Source organism: Benincasa hispida, chromosome 2 (genome assembly GCF_009727055.1).
Source record: "Benincasa hispida cultivar B227 chromosome 2, ASM972705v1, whole genome shotgun sequence".
Classification (NCBI taxonomy): Eukaryota; Viridiplantae; Streptophyta; class Magnoliopsida; order Cucurbitales; family Cucurbitaceae; genus Benincasa; species Benincasa hispida.
In genome coordinates, this window is record NC_052350.1 from 30,062,655 (window position 1) to 30,071,823 (window position 9,169).

Sequence of the window (9,169 nt, forward strand, 5' to 3'; positions counted from 1 at the left end):
TTTCAATTTATTTCAAGCAATTGCATCTAAATTGAATTATTATGTTTTGGTATGTGATCGTTTGAATTTTTTTCTTCATCAATAATATCATATATCAATGTGTTTATATACATACATACATATATATATATATATATATATATATGTAGTTCTTAAAATTTGAAAAATATATAATAGGTCATTTTTTTTGTGTGTGTAAAGGAGCAAAAAAGAGTGTTTAGAAGTTTTCAATTTCTCGAGGTAAATCATAGTAGGAAAAGGAAAGAAAAAAAAAAATACTTGTTTAGTTAGAAACTAATATGCATAAAGAATATATTTTGCACCACTCAATTCTTTGAGCATAGTACTTGAACAGTCAATCTTGCAGACAAATTGGTAGCATCATCTAATCCGAAAGACTTTGCAGATACATCAATTGAACAATTTTTCATGCCAATGCAAGTCTTTTCCACTAAAATAGCGTTGTTTGTCACATCCCATGAGCTTTGTTTGAATGAACATTTTCTCTCTGAATTTTCATAGTTAAAAAATTGGACTTCAAAGATGATATGCCCTCCTTGACAAGACAACTCTAACATGCTTCTTTCACTAGCATCTCCATATATGGTTCCTATAGTGATGATTTGAACTGAGACTTGTTGAGGATTTCCACTAATTTCTTCAAACAAAACTGACGTATTTCTGTTATCTGATAAAAACGATCTTGGAATGTGATACCATCATTGGGAAGAATTCCCATAATTTCCAATGAATTTACTGGGGTCATATGCACCTCTATAGTCGCAAGTTGCATTGCAACTATCATTGCCAACAATGAAAGAAGGCCAAAATCGGCCTATGCTTTGCCCATTTACCCAAATCTGACCTTTTCCCATTCCTTGCATGTCCAATGCTATAGAGTCAATTCCAGAAGGTGTCTTAGAGCTTGTTTTGTACCATGTCATTCTCCTCCCAATATTTTTTTTTATTATTATTTAATGTGCTCCAATTTGTTCTCTGTGAGAACATCGGGTAGTAAAGTTGCTTCATTTCTCCATTTAATCCAACCTTATAAGACCATAAATTTGATGAGAAATCAGTTGTGAAATTCCCATCTCCAATTAGATAAATGGGACCTTCATCAATTCCAGTTAGCACTGTGTCATAAATGATGGGATAAGGAAACACGTAACGGACGTAATCAGAATTAATGAGCATTCTAATTATATTTAATTTGAGTTCTAAAAGCATGGAAAAACAGTTTTCCAGAAGAGGGTTTCAAGTAACTCATATCTTTGAAGAATTCCTCCAATTCCAAGCTATTCTTCATGATTTCAACTCTAAATCTTCAGTGAACCACTAAGAGATCTTCTCTACTATTCTCAATCTTAAATTTGAGCAGTGGAACTCAAGATTGAAGTGAATTTAGTGATGAAGTTTTGAGAGTTTTAGGTGAAGAAGATGAACATAGCAGAAAACCTTTTTCAGCTGCAAGATCAACTTCTTCTTCACAAATTAGAGAGCTTTTATCTCAGATTCACATGTAAGCACTGAACGCAAATCCAATTGACACTTCAATTGGATAAAGATAATGGGCTAGGATTAAGGAGGATAATCCACCTCCTACTACAATTTTTGTGGAAAAAACCACTAAGTTTGTAATTTCCATTTATTTTTCTTTAATTTTAATTAATTATCAAATAACTAAAATCAAATAATATTTCAATTTCTGAAATTGAAATTAAAATGAAAATTAATTTTGAATTTTAATTAATTAAACAAATTTAATTAATTAAATTTAATATCAAATGTTAAATTAATTATACATCTAATTTCAAACATGGATCCTATTCTTGTAATTAATATCTAAATCAATATTTAAATATTATAAACTCTCCAATTTTATTTAATTTTGAAAAGTTGGACATTAATTAATTATATCGAATATAATTATACAAACCCTAAATTTGAATTTGAACTTATTCAAATTCAAACCCTAATTTCAGTTTGAAATTCAATTTGAATACTTCAAATTGATATCATTCCAAATTCACTCAATTTATTAATTCAAAATGTTCATGTTTTACGAGCTAGTAGAGGGACCTTATGGACTTATAGATCATGAGCTTCAATGATTTAAGATTAATTGGCTAAAACTCTTTAGACAAAATTAATCCATATTCGTTAACTATCAAGTCACACCACTATAGTTTGATAGTTGCACTCTCCTCACTGTAGATATATTTGTGTCTATTTGATTTAACCATAATCAGCAAGTCGACCCTTTATAGGTTATTCATAATACAGGTTGGGTCAATATGTTGTTTTATCCCTGATATTACATCTTGCTTCTTAAGTTCCATTGATCCTCTAATGAACAATTAGTTTGTGATCCAATCACTAAACCGGATCCCTCTCGGACCAATGAAAGGGTGAGCCCTAAGTTCAAAATCTGGATTCAGTACTTAAGAGAACAACTTTTCTCCTATCCCTAAATTGGGTAGGCGTGAATTCCATCTTGCACCCTATATCCCCAACTATCTACCCGATCTTACTCCTGAAATGGGAGGCTTATCTAACCGGCACTGTTGACCAAACCCTCACCTATGTAAATCTAAAGATAATCCCGAATAAACAGGAGTTCATAATTAGCTCAAGATTAAGATCGAGTTACCTAGGTCATCTAAGCGAAAATAGTCAATCTTAAACAATAAACAACATTATAAAGTAAGAGTGACTTATTTCTTGATCCGATCTTATGCAAACTCATTGCATAGGACACCCCCACTCCTCATGTCAATACATGAACGAATCAGGATCACTTCATTTGTAGCACCTTTATAACAAATTGTAATAATTACATAGTGAGCCGCATCCAGTAGTGTTACCAGAATAAGACACCCAACTTTTTTTCTATACTATAGATCATTTTGACTATTTACTCGAACCTGATCCACTTTTATGTTTGGATAAAGTTCAAGTATTCATATAATGGTCATGGATCTTAGTTTATTGGATTTAGACTTTATAAGTGCAATTTATAGATTCAATAACAACTTTATTGAAGTAATGTTGAATAATATCTTTATTGCCAATAGAATATGTTTACTCTACAAACTGCAAGTTTTAGGACATACAACCCAACAATAAAATGTATCGTAATTTTCCAGTCCTACTATGGCACTCAAAAGGATTATGGTATTGGTTCCTGCTTTTAATAGAATAGGTTTCTCAAATATAAAACTTTGTCCATTGCTTCCCCATTGCGGCCCAATATATCTTTTATTCGCAAAGACATGAAGCACATGATCTTTTGTGAATACTTGGAGAGTACATTTTGAAGTGAAAATGTTGCATTGATGTCAACATTCGTTATGTACCATAGATAGTCGCTGAATCAACAGTGGTTACTTTTTGCTCAAAAAGAAGGTTTGCCTTAAATGTACCATTTCCTTGTAGAGCATCTCATATGGGCTCCAGAGCCAAACCCACGAGAGTCGTTCATTTTCCTTCTCATTCTGCACTTCCACATACATAGATGTTTGAGAATTGATCTTTGAAGTGTTGAAAACCTCATTGTTGTAACGTAAACTTGAGACTTTCCTTGGATTATTTGCTCTTATCACATATTGTAGGATGTTGGATTTAAATTATTGTTGTTCCATTGTTGAAGAAAAATGGCAGAGTTTTTGGTTGAAGTTGTCTTTGATAATTTTGGAATTTATTAATAAAGAAAAAAAAGGAAAGGAAATAAAGAAAAAAAAAAATGAAAGGAAATGGGAACCCATTCGGTGCTTAATGGTATAAAGTGAGAACTCACCACCGCTTAACTCATTTCAGCCCATTTCTCCATCATTTTCCATCATATTTTCAGAGCATTTTGAGAGAGAGGGTGAAGGAAGAGGAAGAAGAAGCTTGTTGCAGGTTGGAGGTTGAAGAGGGGAGGAAAAAGTTCATGCAAGTGCAACCATAGAAGAATCTAGGTTCAACCTGCCTGTCTCTGGTTTTTAAGTCGATTTGAGCTATACAAGAAGAAATAAGAGGTAAGGCCTGACTTCCTTGAAAGTTAATCCATTTTAAATTTCATGAAGGAAGCTTGAGCTGAATCTGATGTTAAGTTAATGGTTTTTTAAAAGGAAAACAGAGTACAAAATTTTCATGCAAATCAAAAGGATTTCTGGTTTTTCAAACATTCTGAGGCGTACATGTTGAATTAGAAGCTAAATTAGGTATGGTTGGAAATATTATTCAATTTCCTATAACTTATATGAAGAATTTATGAGCCAAAAAGGACTAGAAGTAGGTTTAATTTTAGGAGAAAAGTAAAGAGTAGTAGAGAAGCATGAATCTATATTTACTGTGTCTGAAGGATTTCTAGACAAATCCGTTAGGAATCTCATTTTTATTCCTTCAAGTAAGTTGTAGAGGGTTCCAAAATAAAGAGTTTGATATATAGTACATTAATTTTGGTCAAGTATTGAGGAAGCTATAAGTATTGGAATTTAGAATATTGAATCTGAAAAATCTGAAAAAAAAAAAAAAAAGTGTGAAGTATGATTTTATTTCTAGAATTTAGAATTCATGAGCATGGAAAGACAAGACAATTTATAGTTTTGATACTTGGTTTTGGTTTATTTGGTAGACCAAGAGAAAATAGGTCGAGTCTACAGACCAGGAAACTAGCCAAGACTGTGAGTGACAAAACGAATTTCGAAAATGATTTCTAAACTGTAATTTATACTTAAATGGTTTACATACTTGAATATGAACTTATGAATGATATATGATTTCTATGAATGGTTTCAAGCATAAGTAAACTTAGATTTTCTAATGAGGTTTATATACGAGCACGTATATTGAATTCTTGAAAAGTAGTTGAAACAATATCATTTAAAGTAAAGTATATATTAGCAAGTACTGTTAAAAGATTTTTCAGTTTTTCACGAGCAAGCTGAGTAAGCTTGAGTTTTACGAAAGATAAAGATAAACAGACATGTTTTAATATTTTCATGTGATTTTCTGAGACTTTTATTGATTACATGACTGAGATATTGAGCCCGAGGCTATATGGTACCGTGTGCACACAGGTTATATTCCGTTGTTGACGTTGAGTGTACTCCGTGACAACGATGCTGTCGTGAGTGCTGGACGGGCCCCACTACGACAAAGATGATGGGAGTGCTGGGTAGGCCCCACTACATCGTAGAGCTAGTAAACGTTGGTTGTACTGGGCGTGCCCTACACAATGTTGATTTGTCATGTTAGTTAAAATGTTTTATATACTTGATATGCCTTGCTAGATTTTAATGACGTACTTGCGGAATATTTGAGAAAGCTTTTAGCATTACACGTTTATGTTTAATGCTTTGATTGAATAGATTCATACGTTTAAAGGTTTATCACGTGTTCTAATTTGCAGATTTATAGTTTTAAATTTAGTCACTCACTGGGCTTCGTATCTCACTCTTTGAAAATGTTTTCCCACTTTTCAGGTAGAGATCGAGCTCCCAGTGCCTGATAACTGCCAAATCTGTTTTCTGCTAAAAGCTTCCAGATCAAGCTCCATACGTGGGTGGAGTTGTACATTGTGTCTGTTTGTATTGTAAATGTCCTTGTAAGAACTGGATAGTTTATGGCTATGTAAGCATTAGATGTCGTGGTTGTGTAAACCCCAGTTGGATATGTTCTTGGTTGTGATATCTCTATCAGGTTATTTTCCAAACCGAGTTATGTCAGGATTGCACTTCATGTGTGTCTAAAGGTTTTCAGGGGTTCCGCTATGTTGTGTTACATGTAAAGTATTTTATATCTAAGATTAGTAGATTTATCAGGTTCAACGATTCAGCAGGGTCAATAGGTATCGTTAGAGGAGGACTATGTCTGTTCGCTTCACGATCTCTCCCTGACTAAATTAGCAGATAGTTTGGGAGGGGATGTGACAGTAACTGTCAAGAATGCTCACAAACTAAACTGGTACAAAATACTTTCCATTTGCTTGCAAATTTATGGTAGCATCATTTCTACCATCTGTGTTGCTAAAAAAGAAAAACCTTTCCTTTGTTGTTGGGTTAGAGAATTTTGCTAAAGTTACAAAGCTACTAAATTTTTTGTTAGAGCGGGTGCCATTAGTGAGGATCTTCTCTCCCATTTTGATGGATGCATGGAGTTGTTTGAGATGTCCCCATTTAGATTGATTCAAGTTTCCATATTCATCAAATAGGGCATTGTAATTGTAAGATGTAGTGATGAATGGACCGCTTGATGTTCTTCCAAAGTTGGTGCCTGCATGATACATGTAATAATTGTTAAACACGTTACTAGATTGGAAAAATCTTGCCACAAAAAAAAACTACATCTTCTACACTTCTATAAGGGTATTTGTCGCCCCATTTCTTGAACCATCTCACCCAATTTTCAGTAAACATCTCTGGGCTCTTGGGATTGTTAGGACTAAAATTATCACAATAAAATTCATTGCATGTATTAATGATAGGGCATTACTTTGTTGGCACATGATCCATGGAACACCAATATTGAAAGATTCAGCCATTTGAGTGCACCAATTGATATATGTTTTTCCTGCATTTCCATATGGTGTCATCACATTTCCATACTCGAGCTAAGATTATTGGCCCTCCTTTTGATGCAAATAAGTTGGTTTGTTTACACATATTCGCTATCTTTATTGTGAAAGTTTGCATTTCATTTTTATAAACTTGATTGTCAGTTCGAAGTTGGATTACCGACATATTGTGCAACCATATTGGAGGGTTTCCGTAGTTCCACTCGGCACACACATAAGGGTCAATCCTCATCACGACATATAGCCTGACTTCTTGAACAAGCTGGAAGAATTTGATAAAATTTAGATTCTAGAGAAATCGTATTTTCGTCGTTGAGGTTTGTGACAATCCCAAAATATGTATGTCTCGATTGCATCAAGTCCACCATCTTTGCTTTTTGAATAAGATCAGGCCACGTTGCGTCAGTGCTGCATGGATAATGAATTGAACCTGAGAAGATAATACGTCATTCACCATTGATAATTATGACACTTGAATCATAGGAGACACTATCTCCTGTACATAAGGAAAAACAAGCTAAAGTTGCAACGAGGGAAGAACAAGCCCTTGAAAGTTAAACATCTTTGAATATATAACTATATGTTTGGTTTATTCATTTGTCTTGATCAATGTATATAGGGAAACATTGTGACAATGTGAGAATTCTTTCCAATCTACTCTTAGCCGTTGGACTACAAAAATAGAAAAAAGGTTAATAAATTAATTGACATTACTTTATATATATGGGTTGCTTCCTCTATTGCAATTTCTTCTTCCATTGCCAATCTGAAAAACCATCCGTCAAAAGATTTATTCGAATATTTTAATTAAGAAAAGTGATACATAGTATGGATTAAAAGAATAGAACTTTCAAATTACAAAGGATAAGATTGCCCGTTGTTCGGTTATCTTTTTCACTTTTGCTTCTTCCACTTCCGATTTAACAATATAATTTTGTCTAAACATCTATCCAAATTTTAAACCAAATACATTAATTGAAATTATGAAAAAAAAATCTTGTGTTTTGTTTCATTTTAGTGGAGAAATGAGTATATGGCGGAAAGAAAGGTTGTCAAGGCCTTCGATCGATTGAATACATTTATAATACTAATCAATACTACCTATACTATTGAATAACACAAGTGGAAAAATTGGATTGATCCACAGGGAAGCATGAAGATTAGTTTCTCAAAGCTAATTCTTTAGTTAAAATGGTGGGAGAAGGTTGGAAATGGAAAATGCGATAAACAAGTTAAAGTAAAACCAATTGATCCTTTGAAGAGTAAACTAATAAGATGTTTAGTTAAAGGAAGAGGAATCTCCAAATTGTAAGTATGATCTTAAGATATTGCTCAATCTACTCAAAGACATGCCAACTTAACTGGTATTGCTGGATTAGGCATCTTAGGTTATAAATTAAGATTCACATCTTAAACTATGTTAATTAACCAAGACTGTAATGCATCCAAGAATTAATCTAAATGTATGTATTAAGTTCTAGGGTTAAATCATGGCGTTTAGCTAACGAAAGTATTGGTTAATTAATCGATTTGTCCTTTATCTCTAAGTCACTCAAGACAACTATATGACGTTTGCATGCTATGGCTTATATAACGAAAGTATCGGTAATGCCATCAAAAGCCACATATGCATGCTATGGCCTATGGCAACCAACATATAACAATTACGGGTATATGTTAAGTTTCTAATTATTAGCATGCTCAAATGATTTGGTTTGTCTCTCCTAACCATTCAAAAATCTAAAAGATGAAATTAAGAGATAAAGATGTTGAGAGATAGAAATATATGCATTAAAACTTAGAATCCTTATATAGATACAAATTGGGTACATCCAAATTTAAGAACTAAAATAAAACTAAGCAAGATACATATCTTAAAAGAAGTAATTGAGACATGTAAACATCGAGCATATTTACAATCCAAAGAAATCAGACTAAAACTAAAGAAAAGGTGAAAAGAGTGAAGAAAAACTAGAATATGCTCTAAAGCTTGGAGTAGAACCTCTCTCATTCTATACATGCTTTCAAACCCCAAAAAATGAAGAATATTTATAATGGGAGGCGGCGGCGTTGCATCTCTATGTGCTCTTATCTGCAATGTTGCAAGAGTGGGTGTGATGGCATTGTGGTGCCACAAGGCAGCACTGTTGCACATATGAACTTTTGCCTTAAGCGCCGTAGGTTGGCGGCCTGCCTTCTATGGGGGAAACATGTCCTTTTGGCCCTCTTTTGGTGCTTGTTGCTTCGTTTTGATTCGTTTTATATCTAAAATATTCGGATGCCACATTTTCTGGATTACCCGTATAAGAGCACATATAAACATTAAATAGACAAGAACTAACCCGATTTAAGTCGGAAAAGATAGCTCCTTTAGGGAGTTGCTAGAATCTTATTTTATTATTTTGAAGACAGTTTACACAAAAAATTAAAATGAACAAATGAAGAGGGATTGACAATTGTGTTAGTTAACTTAAAGAGGTTGTTTAAAGAGTGGCTAGACAAAGAATTTGGAAAGTGAGAGAAAGAGGAGGAAGAAATTATCTAATCACATATGGAGTATTTTCCATCATAGCTACTTACGGTAAGGGTCCATTTCAAATTTTGTGA

At 33.3% G+C, this 9,169-nt stretch overlaps 1 pseudogene; it reads right to left on the bottom strand.

Annotated features, from left to right (window-relative positions):
- Positions 1-326: 326 nt before the first annotated feature.
- On the bottom strand, positions 327-7,945 carry LOC120072038 (annotated as a pseudogene).
- Between the last annotated feature and the right edge of the window lie 1,224 nt (positions 7,946-9,169).